Source organism: Lycium barbarum, chromosome 2 (genome assembly GCF_019175385.1).
Source record: "Lycium barbarum isolate Lr01 chromosome 2, ASM1917538v2, whole genome shotgun sequence".
NCBI classification, from domain to species: domain Eukaryota; kingdom Viridiplantae; phylum Streptophyta; class Magnoliopsida; order Solanales; family Solanaceae; genus Lycium; species Lycium barbarum.
The window spans coordinates 80,736,627-80,750,081 of record NC_083338.1 but is presented as its reverse complement, the minus strand read 5'-3'; positions in this window follow the sequence as shown (position 1 = coordinate 80,750,081).

Here is a 13,455-nt window from a genome sequence, read left to right as displayed (position 1 = left end):
TTTCAGCTGCTCCTTCAACTCTTTCAATTCAGCCGGTGCCATTCTGTACGGAGGAATAGATATGGGCTGCGTATCCGGCATCAACTCTATAGTAAAATCGATCTCCCGCTCGGGCCGAAGGCCAGGAAGCTCATCAGGAAATACATCTGGGAATTCACTAACGACCGGAACAGACTGAAGGGTAGGTGTCTCAGCTGCAGTATCGTGCACACGAACCAAATGATAGATATAACCTTTTTGGATCATCTTCTTAGCCTTGAGGTACGAAATAAACTTACCCCTCGGCGATGCTGTAGACCCGAGCCACTCTATAACTGGTTCCCTTGGAAACTGAAAACGGACTACCTTTTTCTGGCAGTCAACATTAGCATAACAGGAAGATAACCAGTCCACACCCATAATAACATCGAATTCCAGCATATCTAATTCTATCAAATCAGCTTTAGTGCAACGATCATATATAGTCACAGAACAATCCCTATAGACCTGCCTCGCTATAACATAATCCCCAACCGGCGTAGCTACCTCAAATGGCTCTTAGGCTCAGACACTATCCCAATTTTATTAGCAACGAGTGGGGAAATATACGATAAAGTAGAACCAGGATCAATCAATGCATATACAGATCTGGAGAAAACCAGTAATGTACCTGTGATGACATTCGGCGAAGCCTCCTGATCCTGGCGGCTGGCCAAAGCGTATATGCGGTTCGAGGGACCGCTAGAACCTGAAACACCACCGCGGCCTCGACCGCGTCCCGCCGGTGCCGGCATACCTCGCCCTGCAGGGCGCGCAATAGATGGAGCAGATGATGAACCGTCGGCTGACCTCGTCGGCTGAGCCACACTACCAGAACCGCTCGCCAACGGACAATCTCGCATAAAATGGCCCTGACCACCACAAGAAAAACAAGCTCCAGTAGCTCGATAGCACTCCCCAGGATGTGACTTCCCGCAATGAGAACAACGGGACCTGGGTGGTATGGCCTGGCTGGGGCCTCTAGATACCTGTGGACCTGCCGCCCTGGAGCTCTGACCGGCCCCAGACGGTCCTGCACTATCAAATCTCCTGCCGCCTGACTAAGTACTCCGGCCTGACGGAGGAAGCTGTCTGCCTGACTGCTGCTGCTGAGGCTGTCCGCCTCGAGAATCTCCAGGATATCCTGCGGACCTAGCCCTCTTGGGCGGCCTCCTTTCCCGATCTCTGCTAGAATAATCAGACCTATGACGGTCCTCCATACCCAGCGCATAAGCCTGTAGTCGGGCAATATTCATATCTGTCTGCAATGACACCGCCATACAGCCGTCGATCAAATAACGATCCAACCCCATCACATATCTGTGCATCCGATCGGACATATCTGCTACTACGGCAGGTGCATACCGGGCCAGGGAATCAAACTCCAGATTATACTCACGAACGCTCCGACCCCTCTGCTGCAGATGTAAAAACCGATCAGCCCGCGCCCGTCGTAACTCTGGGGGCAGAAAGTGGCGAGTGAAAGCAGTCACAAACTCGTCCCAAGTGGCTGGAGGAGCACCCTCTCCCCTGGATATCTCCCAGGTCTCATACCAGTGAGTAGCAACATCCCGAAGTCTATGCGAGGCCAACTCAACCGACTCGGTCTCTGATACCCTGACCAAGTCTAGCGAGCGCCGCATCCCCCGAATAAAGTCATGGGGGTCCTCGTCGGGCTTAGACCCGAAAAACTCTGGAGGGCCACACAATAGGAACTCTCTAACCCTCAGGCTGTCACGCCTGTCGTCATCATCATCATCTCTCCGCCCGCGTCTGCGAGCCTGTCCCGCTACTTTAACTGCACAGCCTCTCTCAGTGTCCTGTCCTCCACCCCTGGGTGAGGAGCTGGAGGCTCGGGTGCGGGTACTCGGGCCCTTGGAGCTGCTGATGGACCTGCTCCAGGCTCCGCCTGTGGTGGTGTAGCGGATCCCTCTAGATGGGGCACAACCTCGGGCAAATCATAGACACGAGCCTTGGTAACTCGCTGTGCCTGACTAGTGCCTGTCTTCCCTGCCTTGCCCTTCTGGGCCGCCGTTGCCTTCTTCGGAGGCATCACTGCAAACGCAATAACGAATCGGATCAGAATCATCTTAATAGCACAACTCTATCGCACGATCTAAGATTCCAAAGAAAGGTAACACCCTAAATGCCCTGTAGCCTCCTGTTTATAGATGTGGTGCACAACACACCGATAAACAAGACCCTACGAGACACGGCCTGTAGACATTCCGAGGACAGACTGCTCTGATACCACTTCTGGCACGACCCAGCCTCGTGGGCCGCGACTGGTACCCTACTTGGGCACCCAGACCAATTAGCATGTTCATTTATCAAACCCAAACTTATTTCAAATTTTCGTATTAGGAATTTAAACATAATTTAAATCAAACCTGTCTTAAGCGGTCGCGCGTATCAAAATATCATATCAAATCCGAAAAGAACGGCGGAATATGCATCGCCGGCCATAAATACAAATATAAACACAAGGGCCATTTAGGGCCACCATAACAACGGACCATATTAAGACCAAATATCAAAATCAAACGAACACATATAGGACCCTCGCTCCACATATATGACTACAGGCCTCTACGAATCCAAACAAAGACATATGGCGAGACAGGTCCCCGCCGTACCCAAATAGTCAAACTTACAGCAATATATATATAGAAAAAGATATATGTACCAAAAGTGGACTCCGGATCAAAGGGGAGTACTCCGAAATAGCAGAAAGTAAGGCCTACAACGGTGGATCACCGGCGTCAGTACCTGCGGGCATGAAACGCAGCCCCCGAAGAAAGGGGGTCAGTACGAAAGATGTACTGAGTATGTAAAGCATGGAGTACAGAAATATAGGCCACAACTGAAAGCAAACAGGATACAAAGGAGAGAAATGCCGAACAGTATATCAAAATGTGTATCAAAATCATACATACATAATGCAAACAAAATCATGCAAAGCTCAGGAACGTGGTCACCACTCTGACGCTGGTGCCACACACAGCATAACACCAGAAGGTTCAAATCTCCGTAACTGATACTGTTCCTCCAGGTTTTGAGCATGGGCCTGGATACGGGTAATAGTCATCCCGTCCTGGAGTGAAGCCGTCAAGCACTCCTTAACTAAATGTGGCCCCAGCCCACTCACAAACCGGTGCACGTGATCTCCCATATTAGCTATCATGGCTGGGGCATACCTGGCCAACGAGTTAAAACGAAGATTGTATTCTCGAACGCTCATATTTCCCTGTCTAAGGTTCAAGAACATATCGGCTCGAGCCCGTCGAACTTCCAGCGGTAAGAAATGTCGCAGAAATGCCTCAGTAAATTCCTGCCAAACCGGTGGAGGGGCATTTTCTCCCCTCGAAGATATCCAACTACAATACCACAGAACTGCTACATCCCGCAATCTGTATGAAGCCAATTCCACTGACTCTGTATCCGAAGCATGTATGATTCTCAGTGTCCTCAGCATCTCGTCTATAAAGCTCTGCGGGTCCTCCTCCGGTTTCGATCCATAAAACTCCAGAGGTTTCAGGGTAATAAAGTCACGAGCCCTTGCACTCACCGCCCTGTCTCCCGGGTCTACATCTTGCCGCTGAACCTGTGCGGCAACTAGCTGAGTTAATAACTGGATGGCCTCTGTCATCTGCTGGCCCGGAGCTACTGGCGGTGGAACTGGAGGTGCTGGGGCTGGAGCTGGAACTCTTTCCTGCTCGGCTGATACAGGGGAAACAGGAGGAGTCTGAGGGGGAGCTTCATTATAGGACTCGTCTTCTTCTGGCTCCCGTTAAACTCTGCTTCCAGCCGCCAACTTGCCCTTCTGGGCCGCCGTAGTCTTCCTCTTCTTCGGCATTACTGAAACCGTAACATAGAATTACGCAAAGAACAAGGAAGCCTGGTAACATAGCTCTATTGCACGATCTAGAGTACAAAGAAGGTCATATTTCCTAAATGCCCTGCAGCCTCTTGCTTATAAGTGTGGCGCGCTACACACCCATAAACAGGACTCTACTGGACACGGCTCGTAGACAAACCCCTAGGACGAACTGCTCTGATACCACTTCTGTCACGACCCAACTAGGGCCGCGACGGGTACCCAATAGTTGTACCGAGCACCCCCTATCTCGTATCGTATTCTTATCACTAAGTGGGTCGTATGCACTATACCATATCCCTTTTTTTTTCCATTGCTTACTATTAACATCTGTAGCATAATTATAAACATAGGCAATTAAAGTTTGCTAGTACATTATACAGCGACGAGGACCCTCTAGAGTACAAAACATCTAACTATACATATCTTTCTACGAGCCTCTAAACATAGTACACATATACATAAGAAGGGCCGAGTACTGCCGTGCCCGAATATATACACAAAATAGTACCAAGGAACTGAGGCTCCGAGACAACTGGAGCGCCGCTATAGTAATGCTGATGAAGCTCCTAGGAGTCAAGCCTGTCTACCTGCTGACCTGCGCGGCATGAAACGCAGCGTCCACAAGAAGGGACGTCAGTACGAATAGTGTACCGAGTATGTAAGGCATGGAAAAATAATGCAAGGCGAACCATAGAGCTTGAATAACAATATCATGGGATCATAGGACATATAATGAAATAAGAAAGTAACCTGTACATAGGAATGCCCTTTCAGGCCAGATACCATGCATGCTTGTCTGTCTTTGGAAAACATTTCTTTTTCATAGACATAGAAAATAGAACTTATATTATGTCATGTCTTATCATATCATATCATATCGTATCAAATCATATGAGATCATGTCATATCATATCGTGTCATAGCATAGCAGGACATAGCATAGCACTGAACAATGTCGGCTCGCCCACATAGCACCGAAATACATCGGCTCGCCCATATATCCCGCGTCCGGGCATCCCGCGTCCGGGATGATAAGCCAGCTGACCAGGTGGCAATGAAACATGTTTCCCTTCCCATCCCCCATGTACTTATTCATATCTCACATACATATGTCATATAAGCATGCAGGAGAGCCCAAAGAAAATCATGTAACCATCAGAGTGACATAAGGTCGGTGACCTCCGATTACATTATGGAACAATCGTGATCGCCTTTTCTCACCTTGAAGGAACGAGTATTTCAAGGCGAGACTATCAACGGAGAATAGTGTTGAAAGAAACATAGAATGAAATCATGGACGTCATAGAAATCAATTCAACGGCTTTGGAATCTTTAGAGGATGGCGTCATAACCAAGGAATAGAATTGAAATCAAGAACTAATTTGATACTTTCATATTCATATTGGGTCCTTAGCTTAAGACTCTTAGTCATGGAATAATTCTTGTCATACTTATCATAGACGTATTCTCTTCCTTAGCATCATCGTTATCATAGTCATCATAGACATATTTCCATTAAAAATAGTATAGTACTTATCGTTTGATAATTGGAACAAGGATCAAAAGCTTCCTTTGGATTCTACTCCAAAATGAGTCAAACGGAGCAATAGGGAAAATCCGGGAACAATGGGCCCACCTCGGGCCCAATGAGGTAGCGTACACCATTTGCATATGTTACATGTCATGGCATTACTTGTGAGGGTTTCAAGGTAGTCGGGTCTTATTTATGCAAGTTCTAGAGGTTTAGGAAGTTTTTCCAATATTTCACACGATTTTTAATTCAATTCTACTGAATGAAAAAGGGAAACTTTAGGTGCGGATTCCGGAGAATAGAGTTGTCCCCGAGGCTCGTATCCGACCTATTACGTCTAAGACATGCCGTAGAAGGAAGGGTGAAGCCTTACATACCTCTTTCCGCTCCTTATGCTATTCCAAATTCAAGTTGCAAATCCGCCAAAATCTACAAATTGGTCACATTTACCAAACTTGATTAGAGCATTTAGAATTGAAATCTTAAGATAATACTTGGCTACCGAAATTTCGGCAGCACTTCCCCTGTAAATACACCATCCCCAAAGTTCAACTCAGTCAATTTTTAATCAACAACAATCCAGGAATTCAACCCGGCCAAACTATCAACATAATATCAATAACCATACTAACAATTTCCATATTCAATCCAAGATACATTATAACAACTTAATCAATTTACTACTTCCTTCAAAACCTTCCAACTCCAATAAAACAATAACAACCTTATAATATACATTCCAACAACACCATATTAATATCATTACCTTCCATACATGTAAGAACATAATATTCAATTTACATAATCTTCCAAGACAAGCCTCCAACTACTAATACTTCACTAAGCTCATTAGGCTTTTGTTAGCAATATAGAATCCACACAACAACAATCAATATACTAAATAAAATTAACTCATCTTCCTCCACACCACACCACAACTACACGGCTAACATCATGCACACACAACTACAACCTCTCCAAAATCATTCAACTTCCATTATCAACATAGCATCCACAACAATAACAACCAAACACTAGATAGAATAATTAAAACATGATTCATACACACACATATATATCACACCTCACGGCCACAACATGGATTTTCTCTTCCATGAACTTCATCCACTTTTACATGCTACAACACACAAAATCATCCATAACATATAAGAAAGGATTAAACCTTACCTTTTTCTTTAATTCTCCAACTTGCTTTAATTTCAAACTTATGAATTTGTGTTTTTCTTGCTTCAATAACAACTCTACTTTGTTAAGGACCCTCCACTTGGTAGAAAATGATTTTTGAAAGAATATTTGTCAATTTTCTTGTTGGTTTTTGCACTTGGCCGAAATGGCCTTGGAGCTTTCTCTTGCTTTTCTTGTTCTTTTGTTTTCTTGAAATGTCTAGAAGGTGTTGGAAATAAGATGACTAAGTCATCTTTTTATTTATCCATTAAGATCCAAAGTGGGCTAAGCCCACTCCAAGTGGGAAGGCCAACATGGCCCAAAACATAAGCCCATTTTTTTTTTGTACTTCATGACAAATTTTAATTTTTCCAATTTCCAAATTTGCCCTTCGTCTTCCTCCATAATTCCACGAGTCATATTGCGAATTTCCCTTTATGCCCTTGACCTTTCTTAATATTCCCACTTCAAAATTTTCATAACAACTTGTATGCCAAACAAAATAAAAAAAATAAGGTCGTGCTTGTCATCTCCCCGCAATTATCTTAAATTATCCAAATGCGCAAAATGCGGGATATAACATCCTCCCCCCCTTGGAACATTCGTCCTCGAATGTTAAACTAGCCTCATAGTGTATTACAATACTTCGGGGAGGTCTCCTTCGTAGACATCTCACATGTCGCTTAACATATCCATTTTAGAAGCTTAGGTTACCTTTATGTCGTAGGTCACTTGAGTTAGCTCCGAACGCTGGCCCTGCGTTAATAAGCCTCCTTTATTGGATCTTGAATCGTCATAGTCCATTTTAGGTCTAACATGCTCTCCCCCTTTTATTAAGAGGGTCTACACACGCCTATGCCCTTTAATTAATCGTCGCCTTCCGTGATCTTTTACAATTGTAATTCCTTCTTCGCGGAGTTTGTTGCGTCTATTCCCTGGCTAGATATGTTCTCGTATATCACTGCATTAGGGCTTTCTAGCCTTAACTAGTGTGGGTTCGGCATCGGTCTTACCCTGTGACATCCGTACGTATACCCTTCATCATGTCTTTTGAATTTCATCCAGCTAGCATATTTTATGTATCGCAACTTCATTTCTGGGACTTAACAGTCACAATTAATATATTACATAATATGGGGAAATTTGGGCTCTTGACCGTTTCCGAAACACTCTCGTAACGCATCCTTTTCTTTTGATTACCATTTTAGCCTTCGTAACCTCGAGTATCCTCCCCTTACCTATGAGTACAACTACTCTTGTCCCAAATTTCCAAATTATGAGTACGATCAGCAATAAAAAGAACAGTATACGATATAGTGGAATCTAGATCTATTAACACATACATATCATAGAAAAGTGCCGATAACGTACCCGTGGCCGCGTCTGCGGAAGGTTCAGAATCCTGCCGTCCTGCCAATGCATATATGCGGTGCGGAGGGCCGGCTGAACTGGGTCCTGCTCCTCCTCTGCCTTGGCCACGGCTTGCTGGAGCTTGGGAAGTCTGTCCAGGAGGGCGCACGGTCGACGATGAACCAACCGCTGATCCGGCGGGCTGGGTTCTGCTTCCCTCATTCCTTAGCGGGCAATCACGCATCAAATGATCAGTCCGACCGCAGGAAAAACATGCACCAGTATCCCGATAACACTGTCTAGAGTGTGGCCTGCCACACCGAGCACACCGTAGTGGGGGTTGCCCCGTCCTGTTAGATTCAGCTCTATACTGGGACCCCGAAGCTCTGGCACTCTGATCTTGTCCTGAATAAGTAGAGCGATCAAATCCCCTATCCGCAAATCGAGGAGGTGCACTGGCCGCTGATTGGCCTGAATATCTAGATTGTTCTTGTGCCTGTCCCCCTCTATACTCGCTTCTAGTCCCGGAGGATCTGCCCCTTTTTCTGGAACCCCTATCCGAATAGCGCTCCTCTCCGTAACCGATAATGTTCCTCCAGGTTTTGAGCATGGGCCTGGATACGGGTAATAGTCATCCCGTCCTGGTGTGAAGCCGTCAAGCACTCCTTGTCACGACCCAACACCGTGGGCCGCGACTGGTGCCCTACTTGGACACCCCAAACCCATTCAGTTATAAAATCAACAGATCGAAGACTGATTCAAATTTAGCATACATCACTTTGAACAGAAACTGAAAACAGATATCGTCTTAAGCGGTTTCCCGTATAGATATATCATATCAAAACGGATAAGCTGGCGGAATGTACATCGCCAAGACAAACAAACATATACAAACATATGGGCCATCTTGGCCAAAATAGCAAACGGGACCGCTTAAGGCACAAATCACAACGCAACCGAACAAACATGACCCATGACCCACATATATGTCTACAGGCCTCTAACAAGCATAACAAAATCATATGACGGGATAGGGCCCCGCCGTACCCCTGAACAGATAAATATATGTACAATGATAGAATATGTACCCAAAATATGGCTCCGAACAAAAGAGCACTTTATCCGCTGGAAAGATGTCCTATGCTGGCGGAACACCAAAACTATCGTCTGTACCTGCGGGCATGTAACGCAGCCCCCGAAGAACAGGGGGTCAGTACGGAATGTGTACTGAGTATGTAAAGCATGAATTCTGTGAATAAAATCATAAACAGAAATGAAGTACAGAATACAGGTACAGAAAGTAAGCACGAAATGCAAAGTAACCAAACAACTTACTGAAACCAAAAACCATGCATGCCAAGAACGGTATCCGGTCCTTAGCAGGACCCGGGGAAAACGTGGCGCCGCCCTGCCCTCGGCACCACACACATCTAACTCCAGAAGTATTGCTCCGAAATCTCCGACACACAAATCATAATATCATATCATAATAACAGATCATATGTGGTTCAGCGAACCAGAACACATCTAACTCCATAACACATCTAACTTCGGAATTCATATACGGTGCCCGGCCCTCGAGCGAGGAACTCGGGAACCGCGCGCACGATATAAACCGTCCCGGGACTCGGCGAAGGAGATCATAGCATATGCACGAGCAGAGTAGTGAGAAACTAATGCACATAAGTCAAGACTCAATGGAATGATCGAACGCATTATCAGAATGTTCGTAACAGATTTCTCACATAGCATACTTTGTTCAGAATACTTATGCCAAAATATCCATATCAGAATATTCATATCAAAATATTCATATCAGAATACTTATATCCAAATGCTTATGTCGGAACGTTTACATCAAACTACTTATGTCAGAGTACTCGTAGCGGAACGCTTGTATTTGAGAGGCATGCGAATCAAAACGAACTCGGAGTAATTAAGATAGCTATTATTAGTAGTTACAATGATCATCAAAAGTTTCCTTTACTTATCATACGAAAATGGGTCAAACAGAACAATAGAGTAGAGATCGGGAATAGTGGGCCCACCTCGGGTCAAGTCGAGGTGGCGGGCATAAATTACGAACATTAGACTCTATGGAGTCATCCGTGAAAGTTTCAAAGCGATTCTCTCACATTTGTGCAATTTATGGATGTTCGAATAGTTTTCCAACAAAGTATAAGAATTATAATTCAATTGTACTGAATGAATAGTACCAAAAATTTAGACTCGCTTTCCTAAGAGCAGAATAACCTATGAGGTTCTAATCCGACCCTAGTACACCTAGGACATGCCAAGGAAAGAAAAGGGATAACTTTACATACCTTTTGCGTTTCTTACGCTTGTCCAAACTCAATATCCGTTTCGCCCAAAACCTACAATTGGTCATAGTTACCAATTATGAGTTGCAAGCTTTTTAGAATTTCAATCTTTAACACATATTGTCTACCGAAATTTCGGCAGCATTTCCCCTATAAACTCAACGTCCCCCAGAGTCATCTCGGCCCAAATCATCAACTACAACAACCCAACAATACCAACAACATCAACAATCATCACAAAATACATTATAATATAAATAGTCTTCTTTTCTACATAATTCAACAACTTCCACCCCAACTTCACACTGTCAAACTAATGTCAACGTTTTTATGTTTATTCACTAATTCAAGATCATTCAAATACGATTTAAGAACATTTTACATTATTCTACATAATATGCCAAAGTCCCACCGAATCATAATCCACCCAAAACCTCCAATTTTCAACATAAATATTTACAACGCATTTTTATCTTCCAATTTCACTTACAACAATCACCACTTACATCTTACAACTTCATTTTCTCAATTACATAATTTATGATAAAATCGCATGCTTTCCGACAACAACTCTATAACAAAATTTTCATGCTAACTTAAGCCATTATCCTTCCATTTCCATCACAAGGCTACAACAACATAATTAAGATGCTAAACAAAATAAATTCACTCCCCTCCATACACTACACACCACGGCCACACACAATCACACACACAACACACAAGTTTCATACTTTTCATTCATTTCCACATACTACAACACATATATAAACTTCCACAACATAAAAAGGGATTGAATTCTTACCTTTTCCCAATTTCCTTCTTTCTTGACCTAAGTTTCTCCTTGCAAGAATTGTTGTTTTTCTTGCTCTAACAATTATGCTATGTTAACAAGAACCCTTGAATTAGTAAGAATACTAGGAGAAACAATTTTTTTGAATCAAAGTTGAAGAACTCCAAATTTTTTCTCTCTTTCTCCTTGGCCGAATGGCCTATGCTTTTTGCTCTCCAATTTTCTTTCTCTTGAAGCTTCTTGAAATGTCATGAAGTATTAGGCCCCTCCTCCTTATTTATTTATCACATGGTTAAATTTTACATAAACTTGGGCCCTTATTTTGGACCCTATGGCCGGCCACTTTATGGGCCATTTCCTATATTTTTTTTTGTTTTTTCCAAGCCCAATTATTTGTGGCTAGTCTTTGTAATTCATGAAACCATTTTTCAAATTTCCAATTTTGTCCTTGGCCTTCCTCGGTATTTCCATGTCAATATTTTTCATGAACAACATACATATTAAATGACATCAAAATATTGCCCCATCTCTTACTAGTCACAATTATTTCAAGTTTTTCCGAATATGCAAAATACGGGAAAACACTCCTTAACTAAATGTGGCCCCAGCCCACTCACAAATCGGTGCACGTGATCTCCCATATTAGCTATCATGGCTGGGGCATACCTGGCCAACGAGTTAAAACGAAGACTGTATTCTCGAACGCTCATATTTCCCTGTCTAAGGTTCAAGAACATATCGGCTCGAGCCCGTCGAGCTTCCGGCGGTAAGAAATGTCGCAGAAATGCCTCAGTAAATTCCTGCCAAACCGGGGGAGGGGCATTTTCTCCCCTCGAAGATATCCTACTACTATACCACAGAACTGCAACATCCCGCAATCTGTATGAAGCCAATTCCACTGACTCTGTATCCGAAGCATGTATGATTCTCAGTGTCCTCAGCATCTCGTCTATAAAGCTCTGCGGGTCCTCCTCCGGTTTCGATCCATAAAACTCCAGAGGTTTCAGGGTAATAAAGTCACGAGCCCTTGCACTCACCGCCCTGTCTCCCGGGTCTACATCTTGCCGCTGAACCTGTGCGGCAACTAGCTGAGTCAATAACTGGATGGCCTCTGTCATCTGCTGGCCCGGAGCTACTGGCGGTGGAACTGGAGGTGCTGGGGCTGGAGCTGGAACTCTTTCCTGCTCGGCTGATACAGGGGAAACAGAAGGAGTCTGAGGGGGAGCTTCATTATAGGACTCGTCTTCTTCTGGCTCCCGTTCAACTCTGCTTCCAGCCGCCAACTTGCCCTTCTGGGCCGCCGTAGTCTTCCTCTTCTTCGGCATTACTGAAACCGTAACATAGAATTAAGAAAAGAACAAGGAAGCCTGGTAACATAGCTCTATTGCACGATCTAGAGTACAAAGAAGGTCATATTTCCTAAATTCCCCGCAGCCTCTTGCTTATAAGTGTGGCGCGCTACACACCCATAAACAGGAGTCTACTGGACACGGCTCGTAGACAAACCCTTAGGACGAACTGCTCTGATACCACTTCTGTCACGACCCAACTAGGGCCGCGATGGGTACCCAATACTTGTACCGAGCACCCCCTATCTCGTATCGTATTCTTATCACTAAGTGGGTCGTATGCACTATACCATATCCCTTTTTTTTTCTGTTGCTTACTATTAACATCAGTAGCATAATTATAAACATAGGCAATTAAACTTTGCTAGTACATTATACAGCGACGAGGACCCTAAAGAGTACAAAACATCTAACTATACATATCTTTCTACGAGCCTCTAAACATAGTACACATATACATAAGAAGGGCCGAGTACTGCCGTGCCCGAATATATACACAAAATAGTACCAAGGAACTGAGGCTCCGAGACAACTGGAGCGCCGCTATAGTAATGCTGATGAAGCTCCTAGGAGTCAAGCCTGTCTACCTGCTGACCTGCGCGGCATGAAACGCAGCGTCCACAAGAAGGGACGTCAGTACGAATAGTGTACCGATTATGTAAGGCATGGAAAAATAATGCAAGGCGAACCATAGAGCTTGAATAACAATATCATGGGATCATAGGACATATAATGAAATAAGAAAGTAACCTGTACATAGGAATGCCCTTTCAGGCCAGATACCATGCATGCTTGTCTGTCTTTGGAAAACATTTCTTTTTCATAGACATAGAAAATAGAACTTATATTATGTCATGTCTTATCATATCATATCATATCGTATCAAATCATATGAGATCATGTCATATCATATCGTGTCATAGCATAGCAGGACATAGCATAGCACTGAACAATGTCGGCTCGCCCACATAGCACCGAAATACATCGGCTCGCCCATATATCCCGCATCCGGGATGATAAGCCAGCTG